This window comes from Canis aureus, chromosome 3 (assembly GCF_053574225.1).
Source record: "Canis aureus isolate CA01 chromosome 3, VMU_Caureus_v.1.0, whole genome shotgun sequence".
NCBI lineage: Eukaryota > Metazoa > Chordata > Mammalia > Carnivora > Canidae > Canis > Canis aureus.
The window spans coordinates 81,851,745-81,877,256 of record NC_135613.1 but is presented as its reverse complement, the minus strand read 5'-3'; the positions used below and the strand labels follow the sequence as shown (position 1 = coordinate 81,877,256).

Below are 25,512 nucleotides of genomic sequence, written 5' to 3'. Positions count from 1 at the left end.
CCCCGTAGGTCTGAGCCTTGCAGCGTCCTCAGGGAAGCAAACTTGCCCATCTGTTCCCTCTGGCACTTCCAGAGTTAATGCTTCAAGCATTTATCCCTGTACCTTCTCTGTTCTCAGATAACTCAGAAATGGTTGGATTAAGAATGTCAAACTTGGCCTTTAGGTAATCCTCAGTGCAGAAGGCAGCAGAGTTAAATTTGAAGGGAAAATGGTTAAAAGATAAAGAAGTTCTGAGGCAGCATGAGGAGCCTGCACTCCTTATTTTAAGGAACACAGAGACATTTTCAAAACTCTTGTCATCAATTAGATGGTGTGGTATTTTCTGCATGTTCCCCACGGCCCGTCTGGTGTGGGCTGCAGGACAGCAAATGCAGGGGGGATCTCCCGCATGTGCCACCTCTCAGCTGGGGGACCCTCCCTGTGCTTTCAGCTCCGGGGGTGTGCTCAACAGCCTGGGCACAGACCCTGTCCCTGCCTCGTGCAAGGTGGGGGGGAACTTAGACAAGTTACTTAACCTCTCCCAACGTGTTTCTCCTCTGCCCAGTGGAGGTGTGAACCGTGTCTATTGTTGTACAGCACTGTTGGTACGCATTTACCCATGACAATACTGGCTACAGGGCACAGCACATAGTAACTACTTACTAAAGCCAACCCTCTTGCTATCATCTTCACCTTCATCCTCCTCCTCAATGGCACACATCCCTGGCCTCTCCCTTCCCCAGCACCACAGGGTGGCACATCAGGACCACCATCGTACCCAGAACAAATGTGAGGACACATTCCACAGCTCTTCCCTCCCCCACCCTGATTTAGGCTCTCTCCAGCTATGGCCCTAGCTCTGAGCCTGGCCACTTGGGTTCCAGAAGCTCTCCACCTCAGATTCCTCCTCCTCACCACTTCCTTTTTCTCTCTTCTTTTTTCTAACCATGCTACCAAATCAGTCCTTACTGCCATGGCCAGTATAGATCTCTCACTGCTCCCACTTAGCTCATGCCCATCACTACCTAGACTGTCCTCCCTCACATTTCTGTGTCCTCTATATAAATAGTTTAATGCCACCTTCTCCATGAAGCTTTCCTTGACTCTTAGCTCTGATGTCAAAACCTGATTTCTCTAACACTTTAGAGCCTATTTCTGTCTTTCAGGGACATGGTTAATCAGACATCACCTTATTCATAATTAATGTAGGATGCTATATTGGAGAGCAAACAATGGTTTGGTTTTGTTTGTGTGACTTTGGAGAGTTATTTAAACTCTCTGGGATTCAACAGAACACATATAAAATAGAAGTAATTATATACACTTTGGCTGATTGTATAGAAATGAAGTAATCTAAGGCAAGGCTTGTAGCACAGGGAAAGTTCATTTTAGGAATTTAAAAAAATGTATGTGCATTGTCCTATGTTTGTGTATATCTGGGACCCCTCCAAGGACAGAGCTTGATATTTCTTCATATGCTCCACATTGCCTAGAAATATGTCATTCCTGCTATATAATGATTAATGATTTTATAATGATTAATACCTATCTGTGGAATGAATGAATGAATGAATAAAATATATTTCTATCCACAAATCTTTTCCTGGCTCAATTAATGTGTTTTCCATCCAGCAATTCTGGTGCTCAGTGTGTGTGGGGGAGGGGTTGTGCACATGTGTGCACACGCACGCTTGGTTTGCAATTCCTCCAATAGCCCCATCTAGTCCCATCTCCATATGTAAAATTATTAGAACCATCTAGAGATCTTCATGTTGACTTCCAATATCAAAGTTTCACAAAAACTGCAGTTCCACCATCAGAGAGCTTGTCCTCTGGGTTATGCATTGGACTCACCCAGCAGTCTTTCAGGTAATACAAAGACTTTTGTCAAGATCTATACCCATCAGCTTGGGCTGCCATAATAAAATGCACAGACTGGGGTGATGAGACAACAGAAATTTACTTTCTTACTTTTCTAGAGGCTGGAAAGTCCCAGATCAAGGTGCTGGTGGGGTTGATGTTTGGTGGAGTCCTCTCCTTAGCGGCAATCACCTACCTTCTCACTGGGCCTTCACATGGCCTTTCCTTGGTGCATGCATTCTGTATTCCTCATCTTATAAGGCCCCCAACCTATCAGATGAGGACCCCATTTTTATAACTTCATCTAACCTTGCTTACCTCCCAAAGTATAATCACATTGCGAGTTAAGGGGTCAACATGTGAGTTTGTTGGTGGTGGTTGGAGGAACCATTCAGGCCGTAGAAAGATCATTCACATCTTAATGTAAATTCCATTTTCAGGTACTTTCTCCTTCCTAAAGCAGCAGTCTAAGTGGGGAGTACACCTCTAAGAGTGGAAATGACAAGTGGGGTACTGCAGGCAAACGTTATCAGGGCCTCCCAAGCACACATTCCTTGTTGCAGAAGTATTGTCCTTATCCCAATATAAATTTGCCAAAGGGGCTCATAACCCCACCTCCCAAATCTTCAGAGCTATGGAAGGAAGATATGTGTGGACCGTTAATGTTTATCTGTATGACTCCACCACTGCCATTAAGTCCTGGCCTTCCAGTAGCTGCTGGAGACTGGGGTCACTTCTTCATAGCAAAGGGACAGTGTAATTAGCCTCAGGTAGCCAGCCCTATCCACAATGGGACATTGCAAAGAACAAAGCCATAAGGCCTACCCTCTGCTCGAAACACAGAGAAAAGGATGTTCAAGAGGCAAGAAAACAAAAATTGAGTTGTTGAAACTCAGTGTGAACCAACTTTCATAAATCGCTGCTGGCCCCAAGGGGTTCTGCAATTGTTGGTGTTCTGTATCGTTACTTACTCTCTAGTTGCTCTTAAACCAAAATCTTCCCCTTACCTTTAGATGTCTGGTGTGTGTGTGGTCATGATTTTTGGAGAGTACAAACCAGTTGTCTTGTAAAATCCCCCTTCCATTAGTCTCCTGTTGTGAAACAAATTACCATAAATTTAGCAGCTTGAAACAACACACCTTTGCTATTTCCCAGTTTCTGTGGGTCAGAAGCCTGCACCTGAGTCACACAGGTCTTCTGCTCAGAGTCTCATCAGACTGAACTCAAAGTGCTGGGAGCTGTGATCTCATCTGACATTTGGGGTTCCCTTCCAAGCTCACTGGTGTTAGAAGAGTTCGGTTTGTTGCAGTCGTAGGTCTGAGACCCTCCATTACCCAAGGCCACCACCTCCCAGTTGACCCGCTCCACAACACAGCAGCTTCCTTCTTCAAGGCTGAAAGGAGAATGTGTGCTGCTGCTTCTTTCAGAGGGGAAAGGGCCGAGCCCTGGTTTAAGGCCATCCTACTAATGAAGTCAATTCCACCTGGGTAATCTCCTTCCAACTAACAGTCTGAAAGTCAACTGATTGGGGACTTTAATTACATTGGCAAGATCCTTTCACCTTTGCCAGGTACATACCATAATCAAGAGACTGTGAATCCTGTCATCCACAGTGGGGGTGACACAGGACATGCACAACCAAAGGCAGGAGTCTGGGGGTCCATCTTAGAAATCTATCACATGCTCCATTCTGGACTTGCAAGATATGTTTATTTGCTCATTGTTAAATTCGGGTTATGGACTTTTGGAAAGGACACTGATAAGGTGGCTCAAACAGGTTTCCCTGTCTCCAATATGTCTGGTTCTCCCTTGATCCCTTTCCACCCTGACACACGCTCTACTTACCCCATCAGAGGTTTCAAGAGTTCCACCTCTTATCCTAAAACATGGTGGAAGAGGAAAAGTGTCCATGTTTGTGTAAAGGCTCTGATCCTGTCGGGATATTAGCTGACTTGAATGAACATCTTCCCAGGATGTCCCCATAAGAGCAAGTATCAAGGACTAGCTGAGAGCACAGATCCTGCAATGAATTCAGCACTTAACAACCAGTGACTAAGTTTTCCATTTTTCTATCTATGTATAATATAGATATTAATATCTCTACATTGAGCCCACCCCCTAATGTTATTGGGCCCAGAACAAGAGTACAAATGTCAGCCTATATCCAAAGTAAAAGTTAAGCAAATGAATTAAACACGTCTCCTACCATGACAGACACGTTTATAATCACCTGGAAGGAAGCACAAAGTTTGAGTTTAGAATTCTTGCTGGTGTAGGAGATAACACACCCCAGGGTCACCCTCCTCTCTCCACATCTGACTCTTACAGACATTCCAAGTCCCATGCAAGTAAATTTGCTAGTGGTTCAGCTCACACAAAACACTCTGTGTGTCCGTAGGCCATACAGTTGGCTTGGAGACGTGGGTTCATATTATGAACAGAGTCTGCATCAAAGACAGACCCAGGTAGGAGGCCTGCTCATAACCTCAATTCGATCCAGGGACATTAGAGAAGGAAACTGCTTTGTCCCAGGTGTCTGGTGGGTATGTCCTTTAGCCCTCATGGAGCTACTTCTTAACCTCTGGGAAGGCACACATCTGGAGAAGAGCCAAAATAGCCCCACTTAAAAAAGGTCCAGGTAGAGACCATTCTTTTCTGAGTCTGAGGGCAAAACTGGCCTGTCTCATGAGGTTGGATGAGAAAAATAAGAGACCACATGCACTGACCGCTTAGGACAGTGTCGGTTGTGACGTAAGATTTTAATACGAGTTACCTCTTATTATTTTCAGATTCTCTATGGATCAAGAGGTAGATAAAGAGCTGGGCATATTCTTGCTCCTGCATTTTCTAGCACCTTCTCAAATGTGAAGGCAAACACAGAAGGAAAGTGACAGGCAAGTTGTATTCTCAAATCAATTTCTGCAGCCAGGGATGATGTTGTGTTCTAAGCCATGCAAGTCAAATTAAAATCCCTACATATTCCCCTACCTCAAATAGAGCCTGCCCGATCAAACCACTGCTCACAGACAGGGACAAAACACACATCTCACCGTGTTTGACATCCCAGAATCCTTTTTCATTTGGCTCATATTCACTCGCTGTCTCTCTGAACCCCTCATTCTGTTTGTGAGTTATAGTTAATTACAGAATAAATCAAGAATACATGCTAATCTGGAGGATCTTGTCTTTGAAATGCTACTTTGTGCCTTCCCAGTTTGTAGAGAGCTGTGTTGGGAAGGCAAATGCATCCCCGGCTGGCAGACTTTGTCTTCCTTAGAATTTAGGTGTGATCTATATTCAAATGACAGTTTAATGAGCCTTTTCCTATTTCCAGAAACCTTATCACATCATTAAAGCGTAGAAATGAATAATACATCTAGCAGTTGGATTAAGCTGAACTTGAGACCTGATGCATCTTCAAAGAGGGAAAGAAACTGGAGCAGAGGCAAAATTGAGGAGTGCTGAGCTGAAAAGAAGGGGTTAAAAGAAGGGTCAGGAGGGGATATTTTTATTCTGATATACCAACATAGGTAAATGTCACCAGCATTTTTTTCAAAGTCTTGATGTGGCACTCCTGTTTCTCTGAGCATGGCCTGGAAGAGAATTTGGGGAAATCATCTGCCACCAGCCATCGTGGCTTTGGATGAAGAGTTTACCTGCCATGACTTCATGGTGAGCAAGATGCAAGCACCTGCATTAATGCCCACACCATTCACAACTTCTTGGGGAGTAGGGGAGCTCATGGTAATTAGAAGTCTGAGCCCTGGGGTCAGAATTACAGCTCTGTCTCCTAGGAGCTGCATGTCCTAGGGTTGAGCAGCTTGGCCTCTTTAACCTCCATGTTTTTTCATCTATAAAATGAGAGATAAGAAGTATACCTGCTTTGATGGGTATGGAGAGGACCTAGTGAGTAGCCCTCGATCAAATTCTCAGCCTGGTACTTGGTATACAGTAAGGGCACAATACCTGTAGCAATTCTTTTTCATTTCTTGGCATCTTGGTACATGCAATTTCCTCTACTAGGAATGGCCTTCACCCAAGTCTGCTCTGTAGCCTCAATTTCCCAGCCCTTTCTCCTTCTGAAAACTTCTATTCATCTTTCAAAACCCAGGTGAAATGTTCTCCACCATCTTCCTCCCGGATGCCCTTAGGCAGATCAAGTGTTTACTTTTCCAGACTTCCCTAATTCCCTCAACAGGCTTTTGTGATCAAAACCCCGCTTTGCTGAGAGACTGTGTTTTGCAGTGAGTCCTTGAATGTCGGTTGAATGAGTCTACATTCCCTTTTCTCTCCTTTCCAATGTTTAGAAATAGAGGTGATGGCACATTTCCATGTGGCCTCAGGGCTTTCTGTCCAATGCTGACAGATGCACATGTTGTTGATAAGGGCTCTTTATTGCTCTGGAGAAAAGCCCTTTGATAGATGCTGCCAAGGCGGCATAAATTCTAACCCAACCACACCCATACAGAGTGTTGGTATGAAAACGGTAAGTTAGGTCCACCCCCATTCTACTGCCCTGGACAAAGGGTTCTGGAAATATTGGAAACCTAGAAGGCATCACTGACTCCTCCTTTTCTCTTGCACACCACATTCTGGATATGGCAAGGATCATCTCTAGGCTCCACGCAGGATTATCTCATTCACCCCCTCTGTATCCCTCTTACCACATCCCCGAGCTCATATACTCAGGATCTCCCTTCAAGGTCCAGAGTCTGTTCCCACCTGGCCCCTGTCCATCTTCCTGAGGAATAAATCTAATAATATTATCTTTTTTTTTTTTAAAGGCATTTTTCCTGACAAAAGGAGCCCAAGTTCTAAGCTAAGAGTGAGAACCCTCTGTACTCTGATCCCAGCTTTCTTTTAGATTTGCTTCCTACAGCTTTCTTTTGTGAGTGTTGTCTTGAAGCTAAACCTCTGTGCCATTGTATTCCTACAGCCAGTGATCTTTTAAATGTGAAAATCAAGTCCTGCTACTCCTCTGTTTATAACAGTTTTTGTATAACCACATTGGAAAATGATCTGAAAGTCCTGGGGAAACTGATCATGTGTACATGCTATGACCTAGCACTTCTCTCCCAATATATACGTACCCAAGATGAATCCATGTGCAGACTCAACTAAAAGAAGTGTACAAAGATGTTCAGAGGGGCATTATTTGTAACACCATCAAAGTGAAGTATATCTAAATGCCCTTAGTAGTATAATGGATAAGTTATATTCACATAATGAAATCAATGATAAGGAATTTCTAGAGCTGGAGCAACTGTGTGGCTCAGTCAGTTAAGGTGTCTGACTCTCAATTTAGGCCCAAGCCATGATCTCAGGGCCCTGAGATCAAGTCCCACATCAGGCTCTGTGCTCAGCAGGGAGGCTGCTTGAGGATTCTCTCTTTCTCCTCCCTTTCTGCTCTTCCCTCCTCTCTCTCTCGATAGATAGATAGATGATAGATATAGATAGATAGATAGATAGATAGATAGATAGATAGATAGATAGATGATAGATAGATAGATGATAGATAGAAATGTTCTAAAGTTATATGCAGCAATATAAATGAATCTCACAAATATAATTTTGAGGAGAAGAGGCCGAACATAAATAATATGAACTGTATGATTCCTTTCATGCGAAGTAGAAAAACAGGTTCAACTGTTAAAAGCCAGGGCAGTATTTCCCTTGGGGAAGTCGTGACTGCAAGGGATTGTGATGAGTTAACCAATGCCTCCCAGAAAGATACATCTGGCTCCTTTCCCCTAATACTTGTAAATGTGAGCTTCTTTGGAAATAGAGTTCCTGGAATTGTAATTAGTTAAAGATCTCAAGATGAGATCATGTTGGATTAGGGTGGCTCTAAAAGTCTAATGGATGGTGTCCTCAGAGGAGAAAGGAGAGGGAGATGTGGGACACACACAGAAGGGAGGGCCATGCAAAGGCAGAGACAGAGGTTGGAGCAGTGCTTCTACATGCAAGTAGGGCAAAGGTTTGTTGGTAGACCCCAGAAGCCAGAAGGAAAGCATGGAGCGGATGATCCCTCAAAGCCTCCAGAAGAAGCTAACCATGCCAACACCTTAACTTCAGATTTCTGAAGTCTGGAACTGTAAGGGAACACATTTCTGTTGTTTTAAGCCACTTAGGTTTTGGCAATTTGTTATACCAACCCTGAGAACCCCAAGTAGGGCGAGCATTACACGGGTTACTGGGATGCAGCTAGAATTCTGTTCCTTGTTCTTTGTTCAGTTTATGAAAATCCATTGATCTGTACACTTTATCAGTGTGCACTTTTCAATATGTATATTATACTTCAAAAAGTTAAAAGTATATATAATTACTTTTTATTACACTTCAAAAGAACCCTTCATACCACACAGTATAGCAGTCCGCATAAGACAGGTTGCTGTCCAGGAACAAATACTCCCAATGGACTCACAGCCTGGAAGGTCTGTATCTCACCCATGCAGCATGTCTTCTAGGAATCAGCTGTGTCACATCATCTTCATGAACCAGATCAAATTTTAACTCCTTCCTGAGGCTTGTGAAGAATGTTCCAGGCAGACACGTAATACAACATAAGCCTTTCTCCAATTGCATTACTTTTATTTTGGCTACTTGCTTGCACATTTATTTCTGGCACTAGTATGAACACCCAGATTGTAGGCATATCATCTTTATAGAGTATAATGATTGGGAGCACATTTTTAATATCAGACTTGATGTCAGACAGATTTGAATTCCATCTCTAGTGATCCTCCACTTAGCTTTAGCTCCCACCTATAAAATAAGGGTAGTACTACTACTGAGCACTGAGGTAGTACTACTACTGTGAGGATTAACGACACATATAAAATTATTAAAATAATCCAAGACATAAAGAAACCACCCAGTAAACATTACATAGGTACTTCATGTTATTTCATACCTACTACAAGTCAGGCTCTGATGTAGGGTTCTAGAATTAGTGGTAAACAGGGGAAAATCCTGGGCCTTAGTGCACTAGGCTGCTATTGTTATTATCAGAACTGTTATTTGTATGTCTGCTAGCTAGCACAGTGCTCAACACATAGTAGGTCCACGATAAATATGGCTGAAAAATAATTCTCAGTCTCTTACTCCAAAATGCCAAGCTTACTCCTAACTTCTTGCCTTTATAGATATTTCCTTAATATTTTTTCCTCTCTTGATTCTTGTTCTCATTTTTTCATGAGTCATTCCTCTAAAAAAATTAGCTTTTTGGGTGACTGTTTGAGCCTAATCATGTTAGTATCGCATACATAATAATCCATGTTAACAGATGCCCTATTTATGGGGAAACGTAAAGCCATGATGTGGGGAAATTATTTATCTCATGTTTTTGTTGAAGAAGCAAAACACACAGTAAATTAAGTCTAGTCTTCTTGAAATTCTGCATTGTTAAAAAAAAAATTGTGATAGAAACTGGGGAGCACACTTCGTAGAATGTGGCATTAATTATTTAGTCATTCTGAATAGGTTTCAATTGCATTACATGGAAAAATGCAAGAGCCCTCCAGTGGCCAAATAATCCCTCTCAAATCCCAAGGGTTATTTGCTGCAGACGGCATCTCCAACTGAATGAAATGCCTGTTCTATCTTCTGTAAGGGAAGAAGGAGGGCAAGACCTATTAAAGTCCCGTTTTCCCATTTTAAAAAGAACTCTTGTCTGATTCCAAACACTCTGGCAAGTTTGAAGCAAATTGTTTTATCTCTTAAAGCAGAGATAATACCCTTTTTCTGATAGCTAACCACTGCAATCAAATAACACTTTTTTTCTTAATTGAGCATCTACTGTAGGTCCAGCACTGGACTTTGTGGAAGGAGATGGCCTACAGTGGGAGAGTGGAAGGTGAAGGAGAACACCCAGATTCTACCCCCAAGGGGCCTGTGGTTGGCTGAGGAGACAAGACCAAATACTTTGGACAATAAAATAATCACATCTGATGCTAAACTTGGTCTTTCTTGTCAGAAACTATGTTTGACCCTCTCTTCAGGGCAGGGAAAAGAAACTAACTGGATCACTTTCACAAATCAATAGGGGCACCTGGGTGGCACAGTCAGGTATGCATCTGACTCTTGATTTGAGTTCAGGTCATGATCTGAAGGTTGAGAGATTGAGCCCTGCATCAGGCTCCATGCTCAACGCAGCATTGGCTTGAGATTCTTTCTCTTCTCTGCCCCTCCCACTCATCTCTCTCTCTCTCTCTCAAATAAATAAATAAATCTTAAAAAAGGAATAAATTTATTTGCAATTTACTGATGGTAAGCACTTTGCTAAGTATTGGAATGGCCAGAATCAATATAGATGTGGTCCCTTGCTTTCTTGACCCTTAGAGTCTGTTGGGGGAGAATAACAATGAATAAGCAATCGCAAGGAGCTGTGCCAAATACTGAGATAGATAAAGTACAGGAGCAATGAGGGAACAGGGAGGAAGCATTGAGCCAAAACTGAAGAGGGTGGTCAGGGAAGGCTTCCTAGAGGTTGTGACTTTTAGGCCAGTGCCTGAAATGAAGAGACATTTATTAGCCAAGTGATGAGGTAAGGGTTAGAATGTTCGAGTAAGAGAGAACAGAGGATGTGAAGAGCTGATGGTGGAGAGGATGAAGGGTGGTTGAGAAGCTGAAAGATGTTCTGTGTGGTTGGAGCAGAAGAGAAAGACATGGGAAGAGCAGAGGCAGGGACCATGTCACAGGAATGGCAAATGAGGCCAAGTCCCACTGACCATCAAGATTCCAGTCAAGGCTCCCAATGAGCACATTCTTTGGGAATCTCCTGTCTGATCCCCATGTGTCTAATCAGAGTTTATTTTTATTTCCAATTCCCTGAAATATACCTTTTTATTCTCCACCCTGGCTTATCTTCCAAATCAACCTCACCTCACCCCACCCCTGCTCACATCAACCCCTTGATGTCAACCTGTTTCTGGGTCCTGGTCTTCCCTTTTACTTCCAAGAAAATTCAATCATTTTGAATAGTACTGACCATTTTTCAGTACTATTTCCAAAACCATTCTCCTCCCACCCCTGTTTCTTGGCCCTCAATCCACACCGTGGTTTATTTAGCTCCTCTGCTGGATCCACTCAGAGTTCCTGGAAGGAGTCAGCAGTGAGGCCTAGGATAGCCAGGGTGATGCTGGAGCACCTGGGAAGCTAGCAGGTGTTTAAGGCAGGCACCCTGCTGCTTTCCCTCTTACCTGCGTGAATCACCAAACCGAGAAGGTGGGAAGGAGTGGTCCAACATCAAAGTCAAGACAAGAGAAAATCAGGGTGGTTTGGATAGGCAAATCTGTCCTGAGCCTGACTTTGTCGTGAATTGATGTCCCTACCTAACATCACTGTGCATAAGCCCTTCCAAATGGATTCACCCACAGGACCACAAGAGAGGGCCCTACCCTCTTCTGCATCTGCCCCAGTTACATGGGAAACCAGCCCCAGCACCCCGGCAGACCTCATCCCAGTTGCCATTAAGCCTTCCCATGCTTCACTGCCATCCTGAAAATGACCTGGCCTTCACGATGGGAAAGGAATGATTCTCAAAGGGAAGTAAACACACTTTCTTTTTTCATCACAGAAAACACTTTGCAGGGGTGATAAGAAAGGTTAGACCTTTGAGCTCCGTTAGCCTGAAGGGTCAGGATGACAGAACCACTCCTTCATACTTGTGCAGAAAGTAATTTGGGCCCAACAGCTTTCTGCTCAGTAGAGAGCAGACCCAGCAATTTCCATCAGCCGGGACTGCACGCAACCTGCTGCCAGATGACTTACTCTGGTTGTCACCGATCCCACTGAGGCGGATTCCCAAGGGATGACACATGTGGATTTTGAAAACTGAGGAGAATTTTTAAACCATAAGCAACATCCCCAGAATTTCGGCCTCAACATGCAGGTGCATGCTTTTGCCATTGGAGGAAGTTAAATGCAAATCCTGTATTTGCAAATCTGGTCTCTTTTCAGGACGGGTTTTCAACCTCAGGGCCCTTTCAATCCTTGGTAACAAGACTGAGAAGGGTAAAGGGAATATAGATTTTGATCCTACAATTCCAGACTTTTGCTGCCTTGTCTGAGGATGTAGTGCAAATTCCATCACCCTCCTGTGGTGCCCACCTTCTCCCTCCTAAGTTTTTTCTCTTCCTCCTCCTCTTCGTCCTTCTTCTGTTTTATTAGGGCAAGAACACTTAATTTGAGATCTCCATCTTAACACATTCTTAAGTGCATGATTCAGTTTTGTGAACCATAGGCTCGGTGTTGTACAGCAATCTCTACAATGTATCCATATTTCTTAACTGGAACTTTACACCTACTGAACAGCAACCCCTCATTTCCACACTCTCAGCCCCCGACAGTCGCCATCCTACTTTGTTTCTTGAATTTGAAGAAATTTCCAAGACTCAGTAGCGAAAAAAAAAACAAAAAAAAATCAAACAAAAACACAATAACAACAAAGAAAAACCAAAAGACACAATTTAAAAATGGGATAATTGAGCAGATATTTCTCCAAAAATGACATGCAACTGGCCAACAAATGCATGAAAAGATGCTCAGCATCACTAATCATGGGGGAGATGAAGATCTTGCCCCTGAGTTTCAGAGTCATCTAGAAGCCAAAGGAGGAGGAAGAGAAAAACATACTAGGGTATCTCAGGGACCAATGATGCCATAAAAGCATGCGTGTGCACACGTATAAGCACACACGTGCACATGTCAGGGTGGGGGGTGGTTAGGGGAGGGAGATAGTGGGAGATAGTGGGATTTTGGTGTGGGCCTGGGCCAAGGGCTCCAAGAGATTGGGTATGTGTGGCCTGGGAGTAAATGCTTTTAGCCTACAAGTCAAGAGTTTTGAGTCCTGCCTCGGACACTCACAGGCCACAAGAGCTCAGCCAAAATCTGAGCTGTCTCTTATTCAAAACTTCTTTACCTGTAAGAAGGGAAATAGTAATTTGTGCGGTTTCACAAATATAGTAGGGACGTCAGAAAACTCAGAGGGCAATAGGGCCCATTATATAAAACAACAGTATAAAAGTTAAACCACCATGGCATAATATAACAGGAAACCCAGGAGTGGGGCAAATTAGGAAGTGCATTCCCCAACTAAAGCATTTTAAATTCAATTTAAAACAAGTTGATCAATGTACATCTTGTAGCTAAATATGGCTCACTGCCCCCCAGCTTTGATTCCATGGGAAAATGGCCCTGAAAATGAGGCTGTGGTCATTTTGTTATTATTCTTTCCTCCGGGCATTGCAGACTCATCTGAAGATACCCGGCCTTAGCCAGAGCCTGCTCAGAAACCTGCCTGCTTGTGTCTCCAAGAGAGCTAGAGGCCCTCCCTCATGGAAGAACTGATGATTCATGGCTGGAAACAATCTCTATTTCCAGATGCTTCTATAGTCTCCTTTTGCTGTAATGCCCCTTCTGCCTCCCTCCTCCCTCTCACTTCTGCTGCCAGCCCAAATCCAGGGATGGACAGGAGGGCTGGCAAGGCGGCTTGGCTGACATAGCAATAGCTGTGAGCCAAGTGTCTGCTCTGTCCCCTTTGGTCTCCTCCCACCTGCGCTCCTGGCCACATGGTACGATTAGGTTTTCAGGAGAGAAGCTTGCCCCTCCTAAGTCCTAGTTATTCAGAAGCAGGACTGGGGTCTTGGAACAGCAGACTGATGACCTGTGGGCCAGATCAGGAGCAAATTAGGTGAGATTTCTCCCAACTCTGTGGGGAAGCTTTTATCCTAGAGGTTATAAGCTGAAAATAGCCATTGGCTCAGGCTGATTCTCCCTACAGCCAAGGGCTCCCTCTCACCCTGATTTGTTCTCTAGTGTTAGGACTGTAGGTAAGAGAGAGAGAGAGAGAGAGATCGACTAAAGGGGATGTTTTAGGTTTCACCCTGTGATATCAATCCCAGCATTGTTCTGCATGGTTTGGGAGAGAGACAAGCATCTTGTACCTGGTCTCTGCTTGCTATTTCTCCCAGAAGCACTAAGGGCAACAAGATAGGCCTGGCTGAAATGGATGGGTTTTGTTTGTTTGTTTGTTTTCATATCAATTTGGTGGCCCCACATCCTCTACACACACATCTCATCCAGGGTATTTCCCAGGTGAGATTAGGGAAAAGAATAGGATGAGTCCTTCTTCTGCTCTGGGGATTTCCTCCAGACTGCCAACAGAAACCCACTCTATCCCCTCTCTCCCTGGGGTCAGACTTCATTCCTTTCCATGACTGCCCTTATCAATCCTCAGGGTGCTTCAGAGCTGGATTCCCTGTGAGTTCTCACTATTGTCACATTGGGTTTCCTCAAATCCCCCTCTGGAGGCTATGCAAAGTGCACATGCATCCCACCTTCCTACAGAAAGTCTCATTCAGTAGTTGCAGGTACATGCTTTTCAAAATGTGCTCTTGTGGCTAGAACAGGAGCTCCTGGCTAAGAACCACTGCTTCAGTGAATGGAGAAGAAGCCAAGTAAGGCCAGGGGCCTCTCACTTCATGAGCTCTGGGAGATAGGGGAACTATGTCTTCTAGACCCACTGTGGTCAGTAGAACCTTGTGCAGTATGCTTTCAAGAGACTGCTCTTTGCATAGCAACTGTCCAACAGATGTGAAACCCAAATCACCAAATGTGCCTTCCAAATCCCCATTTCCCATGGAAATCATGAGTCTGGGGAGAGGAAGGCAAGAGCGCCTGGACCAGGATGCCTGAGTCTCCAGCTCGGTCCCATCACCACCTGCTCTGATGACCTTGAGCCAGCCAAGCAGGTGAATCCTTTCCTAAAATTGCCTTCTTCACCAATAATGAAATGGAGTCAGAACACATGCTCACTAAGTCCCCTACAAATATGGGGATATGGGGATACTATATGATTAGACAGTTATGTAATGCACCATTAAGGAATTCAGAAACTTTTTTCCTTTGGAATATCAGCCCTTGGTTTCGTGGTCTAAGAGATAAAAATTAAGAATCCTAAGAATTGAAGGAAGCCCTGAGAATTTTAACTACCATCAGATTCCTATACAGCCTTAGCTAGTTATCTTCCCTCCGTGCAGCTCCCATGTCACGTCAATATTGAGGGAAACAGGAAGTGTCGACAGAGAGCCCAAGTCCCTAGAGTTAGTCCTGAGGCCTGCGGTTGGGAAGCCTATGCTCTGACATTTTCAATAAGGCCAGTCCCAAACCTGAGGACACCAGCTCTGGGATAAACAAAACCTGTTGCTGAAATTCCTGGCCCAGTAAGGTTCTTTTTCCTCTGGAAGATTTTGAAAAAAGAGAGAAAGAAAGAAAGAAAGAAAGAAAGAAAGAAAGAAAGAAAGAAAGAAAGAAAGAAAGAAAGAAAGAAAGAAAGAAAGAAAGAAAGAAAGAAAGAAAGAAAAGAAAGAGAGAGAGAGAAAGAGAGAAAGAAAGAGAGAAAGAAAGAAAAAGAAAAGAAAAGAAAAAAATCAGGGAGGGGGAGATGGGGAGAAATAGCTTTATTTGAAGTAGAATCATGAATCTAAAGAGAATGTTTTCAAAGATTTCTACGATGCATGAGCAGCTCCTTAAAGTAATAGCAAACAGTTTAGATCCATTATTTAGTTTCCGTGGAAAATAAACAACAGGGTCGAGTAGAATAGTAATAGTGGATTTAGCCCTCCATCCCCATTCATCTTCTGTGCCCATGCATTTTTAAGACAGGAAAGCATTTTCCCAATTATAGCTGGAGCAGGAAGGAGGGGAGCGAGGGGAACTGGCTCGCTGGATGCCTTGCTTGTGTACTCAGAGTCCGAGGTCAGAATGGATGTGATGTCCAGTGGGGGGAAACCTAGCTGAGCCTTGTCTTTTGTCTTCAGGGTCAAGTGGATACTTGGTCCACTCCAGGCAAGACCAGTGCCTGCCCAGGAAGGAAGCTCTAGAGGTTCACAAGCCCACTTGGGCTGTGTTGCAGCAGAGATGTTGAGATTCAAAGTGCCTCCACCCCCAGGCTTTGCGTTTCGGGCCACCCGGGTGCCTCTCCCCTCCATCCACTCCCTCCCTGGGGTTCCACGTCATTCCTTTCTGTGACCATCTTTATGAATCTTCAGGATGCTTCAAAGGGGACCCAACCTGCCTAATCAGAAGTTCTGCTACATGGCCCCACGGCCCAGCACAGAGGTCTCACTCTACCCTGTTCCACCTTCTGCACTTGAAATCGGTCCAGCGGCCTCCTGGAAAACAGAGTGGGGAGAAAGAAGCAGCTCGGGGTGTTTTCATTCTCCGGGACAGATGCTGGGGCCCGGAAATGTGGGCTCTCACTGTCTGACCACACGTCCTCACTTAAGACATGACTTCACCAACCCAAAATAGCAGTAGCCAAGACACAAAACACATTGGGGTCGTGAGGTTCAGGTGCTAAGAGCCAAATGGAGAAATGAACACAAAAGTCAAAATAAATATTTCCCATCAGACATTCAAGGTGGGGATGGAGTCTTCTCAGGGGGCTGCCCCAGGGTGGGGTGACGCTCTGGACCTGGGGCCCTGACTTCTCATGAGGCAGCAGAGAAATTAGATAGAATTTTTTCTATTATACTGCTGTAGTCATTTTGCAAAAACATTCTGAATACGTCTGTTTCCCTGTGGGGTGGATTTGACGTTTGCATTTGGGATTTTTTGACCATCAGGACACAGGGTATCTAGAACCCCAAATTTCGTCCTATCCTCTAGGTCCAAAGGGATCCACTCTTCCCCGGTCCATAGACATTAACCCTGGGACAGTGAACCGAGGCCCGCCAGCTCCAATCTCTCTCATCTCACCTTTCAGACTAAATTCCTGTCTAGTAATTACTGCCTGTGATTCTGAGCGGTAATACATAGTTATCAGCGAGCGCTCATCACAGAGGTTAGCCGAGGGGCTCCCCACCGCGGCCGCAGAGAAGAGGCTTCATTATGTTTTTGCTGAGTTACTTTGCCCTGTGGCCGTTTCTAGAGTTATCTCCTCTCAGCATGACTGTCCTGCTATTCCCAGTCCTGATTAGGGACCATTTCCCCTTCCTCCCCACACCAGCCCCTCCAAGTAGGAGGAATCCACAAGAGCCCACTCTCCCCTAGAGGAGCAAACACGGAGGCCTGTGGCACATTTCTAGAGTGAGTCCTTCGCTCTTGATTTCTCCTCCCAGATGCACCAGCCTGTGGAGCCCGAGTCTTTATCCTTTCACTTATGAGCTGAATGAGCCTGAGACATATATTTCGTCACCTCGAGCCTCAACTTCCTCTTCTGTAAAATCGGAAGCAGTAATACCAGCCTATTCATAGCGCTTTGGGGAGGATTAAAAAAAATAGATAACAAGTAGAAAATAAAGAGGTTCTAGAGTAAAGTTTGATTTCTTAAAAGATTTTATTTATTTATTCATGAGAGAAGAGACATAGAGAGAGAGAAGCAGAGACACAGGCAGGGGGAGAAGCAGGCTCCCTGCAGGGAGCCCGATGCGGGACTCGATCCCCGGACCCCGAGATCGTGCCCTGAGCCAAAGGCAGATGCTTAACCACTGAGCCACCCAGGCGTCCTACCAAAATTTGATTTAGTATAGCATCTCAAGTCTTGTTGTAGCTCAGAAAATGGCAGAAGTTGCTTTATTATTATTATTATTATTATTAATTATTACTTTCTATTGTGGTTTTGTTATGACACTTGAAAGTCACCGGTTTTATTACATCTGAAGCAATATTCAACAAATCCGTCAGCTGCTCTTCTCAGGTTGGCTGCCCTCCTGGCTCCCTCAAGGGGGCCAGTCTTGCCCCCAGCAGCGCACTCTCACCTCACCCTCAGAGCGAGCACCTGAATCTCAGAGCCTCACCCACCACCCCCACTCAGACTCCTTTGGCATCTCTTAGAATGTACTACCAGGGGCATTATTTTAATTTCTCTCCTCGGCTTCTGTCTCTGTCCGCCTCTCACCAAACAGACCTCCAAGGACAGGAGACGATCGGTCAGGACCACACAGAATCCCCCAGGCCCTATTTTTCCAGCCTGAGCGATTCCCACACTAAAAGATACAGAAGTCTCTCCTGTCCCCGTGTTTAACTTTTTCAACAGCCCTGTGAGGAAGATGCTATCATGCCTCTCTTGGTAGAATTTTTATTTTATTTTTATCTTTTTACTGTGATTTCTAAAAGCTTGGTCTGGCTCAGCAACTTGTCCTGGGGTGCAGGTCACCACAGCAGCAGGTCAGATGAGATGAAGCGTGCGGAATGCCCAGCACGATGCTGACAGGTGCCATCTCGTAATCCCCTTTCCCTTCCCCTTGTCACCTCTCAGGTGGCAGCTCACTGTGGGGAAGCGGTCCTGCCAAAATCCTGCCTGCCTCATCTCCTGCCCTGCACCCCTCACGCCCCTTGCTGCAGCCACAGGGAGCGTGTCGCCTGTGTCCAAGTGATGCCCTTTTGCAGCTGCGCACACTTTGTTGGGGCAACCCCTTTCCCCTCTTGGCAACCTTCCCCACATGCCATTTTCTAACAACTCCTCTGATAAAAAACTCTCCCCATCGCCCTAGAAGGGCTGGTCATTACCTTCCTCTGCTCCAACAGCAACTGGCTACCTCCTATCTCTGATTACAAACTCTCTCTTTATTTGTCCCTCTCTCTTCTACTAGATGCAAAATCTCCAGTGCCGGAGTTTACGCCTTATTCATTTTTGTATTCCTGGCATCTAGCAGAAGGGCCACACGTAGTAGGCATTTACTACATATTTAAGGGAATCGAAGTCCTTGAACAAAACTATGGACTCCCATTATTTACTGGTCCCCTGCTGCCTCCCTTGAACACGGACAAAGAAGACTGAACCGTCGGAGTGATAGCAATTGAGAACCTGGAAAGAAGCACGAGTAAAATTAAGGCCCTGCCTAGAGAGTTACCAATTCAGTGCATTGTCCCTCCATGAGCAGGAGGGATTTCAATTCTTCCCAGCTCCCAGAAAACCCTGGCCACCCCTCTGGAGCAAAAAAGAATGGAGTGTCACTCGGGCCAAGAGCACGCAGGGCAGCGTGCGCCATCCCCATTGGCCAAGTGAGCCCGAAGTCAGCAATACTGACTGGGCCCGCGCATGGAGAGGTGAGCTCTTCCAGGCCTGACACTGTGATCGAATATTATTGCAGGCACTTCCAGGAGGCACTTGGATGGTAGTCCTGGCCCAGGCTGTGTGCAGCTGCAGAGAGCTGTGTGAGTTCCGGGAGGGGGCACTGGCAGAAATGCACCCAATTGCCATTTTTCTTTTTGTCTTCTCTGTACATATTCTAGGACAGGGCCAGCCAGTCACCTGACTAGATGCTCGCAACTGCCCAGCAGCATTGCCAAAGGCCAGACCAAGAAAAGAGGGACTCTTCTAAGGCCAGGCGGAGGGAGAGTGAGGAGAGTCCGCCCTATAAACAACACATCGTGGGTGTATGGACCTGACAAAACCGGGGCTGAGTCATCTAAACCGGTAGCCTGGGAGATGGCATCCCTGCGGACACGCCAGGAACTGAGTCACCCCTTCTGAATGAACTTGAACTTAGTGGGATCCTCATCTACAAAATCAGGAGAGTAGAACTGCATCATCATAGTGTAAGCAGAAACTCCAGATCAGTTGGTCCGAAACCCCTAATTTTGAGGCGACAAAAGCTCAGAGAGGTCAAACGATTCGCTTGGGATCACACAGCCAGTTTGTGACGGAGCTGGGAAGAGACCCCACATCTCCGCATGTCGCAAGTACCACGCTTCAGCCTTTCAGATTCTTCGAAGACAACCCTCCACACCCAGTGTACGGCGTCTCGCTGTGTTGAGCCTGGTGACGAGGAGTCAAGCAACAGCTCTAGGAGGCCAAGGGCTGCCGAGATCATACGTCTAAGGTTTGTGCCTGTGGATTTGTTTGTGGCTCGATGCTGCATTGAACATGAAAGTCAGGTAGTCTAAGGAAGTATAACAATCAGGTATTTCTTCCCTTGTTCATGGTCTCTAACCCCAAACTTGATGAGGTCCCTGGGGATTTTTTCTTTTTTTTCACTTTTCTTTCATTCTTGAACCCTTCACAATTTGATTTCCCATCAGCTCCTGCCCTGACTGTCCTGGTTTCACGCACCCGCATGCCCACCCACACTCACCAAACAGAAATAATTTTATCAAGTGGCCAGGCTGCAGATTGCCTCTAAACAGCTGGGCTCAGGAAAAGCTCTGGGGATGGGTTCGGATCAGGAGTTATCTTCCCTGACACGCTGTTTCTGGATTTGCATACACGTGGGCTGGATGTTTTAATTAGCACTGTCAGCTGGTCTGGTCACAGCTCCCCGCCAACGGCGTTGCTTCTTAGGTGAGTGGTCAAAAGCCCTCGTCTTGTGAGGTTGGATGCTCCGATTTCTAGAAAAAGGAAACAACCCCTAGGTGTCTGCATCTTATTTGTTCATTCATGTTCGACAATGTTTTATCAAGGCTCTCTTAAGTATCAGGCCTTGAGATGGAATGTGGGGATTCTAAGAGAATAAGACAAGACTCCCGCTCACAAAGAGAACACACCTAAGGGACGTTAAATGGACAAGTAATAGATGGATAACGGATGCTAAACGCGGATATTTGATGATACAGATGTGCACAGGGTATGAGGAGAGACCAGAAGACGAGCATTTAACCCGGCCTTGGGTTTGTGGTGGGAAGGAGGCCAGGGAGTGGTTTCCATTGCTGAGAATCTGGGAAGGCTTCCTGGAGGAGGAGATGTTCAAACAAGTCCCAGATGATACAGGGAAGTTACTGAGGCACAAGATGGGGTTGGCAAAGCCTTCTTGGCAGAGGAAGCAGCATGAACAAAGAGACGAAGAAGGACAGCAGCATAGGAGTGGGTAAGACACGCAGCAGCAGGTGGCTTCATTTTCAAGAAGGGGTTGTCAGCTGGAAATAGTATTTGGAGTGTTTGGGGCGGAGAAAAGGAAGGGGAAGAGGTGTAGGCAGAGGACACATAGTTGACATTTGTCTAGCAGCTCACAGTCTATTGCTTTACATGCACTGAGCAGCCTCATGAAGCTTACAGGGGGACACCAGTCCCATGTGAATCCCCCATGGTGCCCTCATTACCAGGCCAATGACCAGGCTGCTGGCCTCCACCGCTCTTCTCTCACCCCCCAGGATCTCGTTCATTCCTGCCCTCCTCATGGCTCTCTGGCTTTCCCTTTCAAGCTCCTCAGCAGCTAATCTGCTTCAGTGTCAGCCCCAAGTGGTTCCTTCCCCGGGGATTTACCCGGCGCCCTCCATTCTCCCCATTCCCGGCATCACACATCTCCATGATTCCCAAACCCAAACAGCTCCTGCCTTTCTCCCGAGGTGTGCTCATGAACCCCCAGCTGCCCAAGCAGGCACCTCACCACATACGTCCACAGGCGAGCTCACCATCTTTCCACTAGAACTTTCTCTTCCAGCTGCAGTGTTGGTCTTTGGAGAACTAGATCCATTCTTACCCTTCCTTACCCCTGAAGCCTTCTTTTGCCCTCAAACCTCATCAATCTACAAACTGTCTTTTCTGAGTCAGGGTTGTCTCCTAGATCAACTCCTCTCCCTCTGCCCGCCCACCGGCTGCCCCATCACAAGAACTTCTTGTAAGGATGGCCACCACCCACACTTTCTCCCCCAGGCTCTTATTTTCTGATTTCACAGGAAAATCCATCTTCCTTCCCCCTAAAAGCTCTCATTTGGTCTCTTCTCCTGATTAAAGTTCTCCATTGTTCTGGGATAAAATCCAAACTTTAGGCCAGGCATGCATGACCCTTTACCATCTGCCCCTTATACCATTCTGTAGCCCACCACTCCCCTTTTTTAAAGATTTTATTTATTTATTTTAGAGAGAGAGAGAGAGAGAGAGAACACAGCCAGGGCAGAGGGAGAAACAGACTCCCTGATGAACAGGGAGCCTGACCTGGGGCTTGACCCCAGGACCCTGATATCATGACCTGAGCTGAAGGCAGACACTTAACTGACTGAGCCCCCCAGGCGCCCCTGCCATTCTCCAGCCTTACCATCTACGTCTCACCCAGAGACACAGCACTGGGCATGCGGTGCCCTTTCAATCTGTCACCTCGATCCAACTCGTCTTCTCTGCTGGAAATTCTTCCCCTGCCTCAGACTGAGGTGGAGGTTGTCTTATAAGAGCTCGTTGCAGCTTTTCAGGTTCCACGTGGTGGTGGCCTCTCTCTCTAATCTTAGGGATGGGATATTTGTCTTATTCACACCCGTATACTCAAAGCCTAGCACAGAAACTGTACATGGAAGTATTATGCGTGCACTCGCAGTGCACGAGCATGCATGTGTGCGCCTACACATACGCACACCGTACACACCAGTTAATTTGGATAAATCATTCCTCCTGTCAAGTTGTAGACATATAAGACCTTTTCAAATGTCACATCTTCTGTGAAGACTTCCTTATTCCATCAGGCATCCAGGTTTTTTTTTTTTTTTTTTTCAGGTCTGTATTATTTAACTTGTTACACTGCGTTATTATTACCTTTTTTTTTTTTTTTTAATTCATCTACCACCAGAGTTCCAAAGGGGTAGAGAACAGCCTCCCACACTGTCACTGGTTCAAGGTTGAGACTCAGACATTATCTGATGTTACAGGAAGGAACTCCAGGGTTTGGAGAAGTTGAGCATCTCATGAAAAGCCAAACATTGGTAAATCTGGGCCTAAAACTCTTGGCTCTGGGTTCATAGATTTTTTTTTCCTTGAAATCCCAAACTAGCATCCCTTCCCTGATCCCATCATGCAGCGCCAGCTCTGCAAAGCCTCTCCACAAGGCATTACTCTTTTTCCTTCAGTGGCAGACTCTCCAATGGCACACAGGGCAGCCAGCCATCTGCAGCCTGGGGCACCTGCTAGTGACAGCCTTCAGAGTTGTGGGACAAGTTTTCCAAGTTCCTCTTAGGAAATGGTGAGCCTCCTAACAGATACACGGAGCCACAGCCTGGGCTTCTGATACTGAGTTGAAACCACGTTTGACTCCAGCTCCGCCCTTCACCAGCTTTGTGACTTTGAGCTGATCACACATTACACTTGTATTTCCCCAAGGACAGGAAGAAACATGACTACCCATCTCAATTGTGCAGAAGACAGGTAACAGTATCAGTGATAGATACATTTTTCATATACCTTGTTATTGAATCTTGTTTATGCCTGATAGCAGGAGCCAAACAAATGCTCACCACGAGCAGCATCAAGCTATGCTTGGTCTGTACAACAATCTGTTCTCTTTTCAATAATTTTTTCTGAGCCCCGAATCCTCCTTAGCTCCCTAGGTTGGCCTCCTAGACCTTGACAGTGCATGGGAAGAAGAATTCAAATCCAAATAAAGGAAAGAGTTAGAATCTCCTCCGATACACTGTAGAACCACCATGGTCGTGTTTTGCGTAGTTTTGCGATCCATATTGCGGTCATTTTTTGCAAGATGCCTTTGATAAACTCAGGGGGAAGAAAACATGCAGAGAAATCCCAGAGTAACGATGGGTAAAAGAAACCTACAGAAGAAGGTTCCTGGAGGGTTCAAGGCATTTCCCCAAATGGACCCATGTGCATTCCACGGTTATCATGCTTCTCTTAAAGAAAGGGCCAGTCCACTGCTGGTATTAGAAAACCAGCCAAATGGTGTAAGCATCCAGGAACATGTTAGGTCTATTTCTTGGGATTCCCATAGGTTTAGTCCCCAACTTTTACATGCCTCATATTACAATACAAAAATTTCCAACCGATGTGCCAATCCTTGCAGGATGTGTGGAGGTAACTGTAGGCAGTTCCAAATCTGAGCGTGCATTAAGTGTCCTCTCTCACCTACAAAAGATTAGTGTGTTGCGAATGAATCACACTTTTTAAAATTTTCAAAGGTATTTTTTAACATTATAAATAAATGTATATCTACATAAGGCCATTTCTGAATTTATAAGAGCTGTTTGTCATTGTGCATTTCCCTACGAAATAAGTATTAAAAGGATTAATAATAACTTCAAATCTTATTGTAGAGGAATTGGCAAAGGGTGTGTTTTGCAAAAGGCTTGACATAAAAGGCAACGGCAGTGCCAGAAGTGTCTAGGAATCGCTCTTAGAAGTCAGAATCCAGGATCCAAGTGGACCTGGAAGGCAGCTTTCCCGAGCAACTCAGACATCTGTATGTTGCAGTGACCTTGAGAAAGATCTATCTGCTCCCGAAGATGGAGCTATTCGGGTCTCTCTGCCAACCTAATCCACCACGCAGCCCTGGCACGAGATGCAGGGAGAGCTAATCTTTCCTCCTTCCATCTGGGGGGCCCGGGGGGTAGCACAGCAGCAGCTGCCAGCCGAGGGCCAACAGGAACATGAGCGGGGAAAGGGCAACCCGGCACCACCCAGGCAGATGAGCATCTCTCCTCTGTTCCTCCCGGATCCCTCTCCAGCAAACCCCCTGACAAAGTAGCAGCAGAAAGTAAGTCGGCCAACACGTGGCCGGGAGAACACGGAGGTAAAGAGCAAGGTGACTAACCTCATCAAGCCATCACAAATTAAATACTGTCTGTGCAGGAGAGTTAACCTCCCAGCTTGCTCTGGGAACAGGAAGCTGAGATTTTCTGTGCTCCGACCAGATAAGAGGCTGCAAGCCAGCTAGCCAGCCTAGGAGGGAACCGAAGGGGGAACTACACACATAGCAGGTGTGTGTCAGGTTGGCGACTAATTACCAGCAGTACACATGGGTCACCCAGGCAGGTGGCTGCCTGCCACGTCAGGTGACACAGACCTGGACCCAGACAACCCGACTGAGGGCTCCCTTCTTCCCCACTGACCAGTGGTTCCAGAGGAGCAAGCCACTGGACGAGCCTTTGTTTCTGTGCCAGACAAAGGGTGCTATTAATACCTGCTCACCTTCCACAGGGGGCCCGGAGCCTTAATTAAGTGTGGTTTGTGAAGTGCTCTGAGGTTGCCGGATGAAAGCCGAGCTCTGAGTGCAAACTATTATTGTTAATTAATTATTGTCAGCAGAATTATTTACTCTGTGTTTTCTGGTCCAGGAGCCCTTGTTTACTGCTAAAAGAGTGCTTTTGTTGTAATATTTTCCATCCTCCTCTCTCACCCACATCTGCAGCCTATGATCCCTCCAGTTCTCCTCTTTTTTTCCCCCCTTCTCTTTTCTCCTCGCCCTGGCTGGGGAGCAAGGTACGTGGCTTCCCCCTTGCACCCTGGACATAAGCAGCCTTTCGTAATGAGAGGGTGAGAAATCCTTAGGGATATAAATGTAAACTGTAAACTCAAACATAAGAAGGGATCTAAGGCAAAATATGCGTAGCCTCGGCGGGGAAACACAGAGTCCCTCTGGGAAAAAAATATGCAATTAATCCCAGACAGAATATAGAGCTGAAATATGGAGGTCTTTCTGCTAAGATGGTTTCTGCTGGTGCATGATTATGACCTCTGAGGGGCAATGATACGCATGATCAGAAGAAGGCATCGGAAATTCTCAGAGCAGTGAGCCTATCGGCAGGACCAGGAGGCCTCCTTTCTACAACTCCCTTCCCTCCGAACCCCAACGCCCCCCCCCCACCCGCAAAAAAACCACGGCTGGCTCAACTTTAATTTCTATCTTCAATTAGTTAGGATAACAATCCTATAGAATTTCTAAAATAAAACGCGCCTCTGAGATTAAAAAGAGGGAGACCAGAGGCATGAGGGGGAACAAAGCAACCCGGATAGAACAA

At 45.7% G+C, this 25,512-nt stretch overlaps 1 long non-coding RNA gene across 12 annotated transcripts in view; it reads right to left on the bottom strand.

Moving 5' to 3' along the window:
- Window positions 1-25,512, bottom strand: part of LOC144311511 (uncharacterized) — a 94,398-nt gene that overhangs the window by 32,214 nt on the left and 36,672 nt on the right. For 6 of the 12 annotated variants that reach the window (XR_013377112.1, XR_013377116.1, XR_013377114.1 and 3 more), the window contains one exon: window positions 17,203-20,172. This is a non-coding gene — a long non-coding RNA (uncharacterized LOC144311511). Of the gene's footprint in view, window positions 1-2,846; window positions 2,931-17,202; window positions 20,173-25,512 lie in introns of those variants that run through there. The other 6 variants (XR_013377109.1, XR_013377108.1, XR_013377110.1 and 3 more) reach the window with 2 other exon arrangements.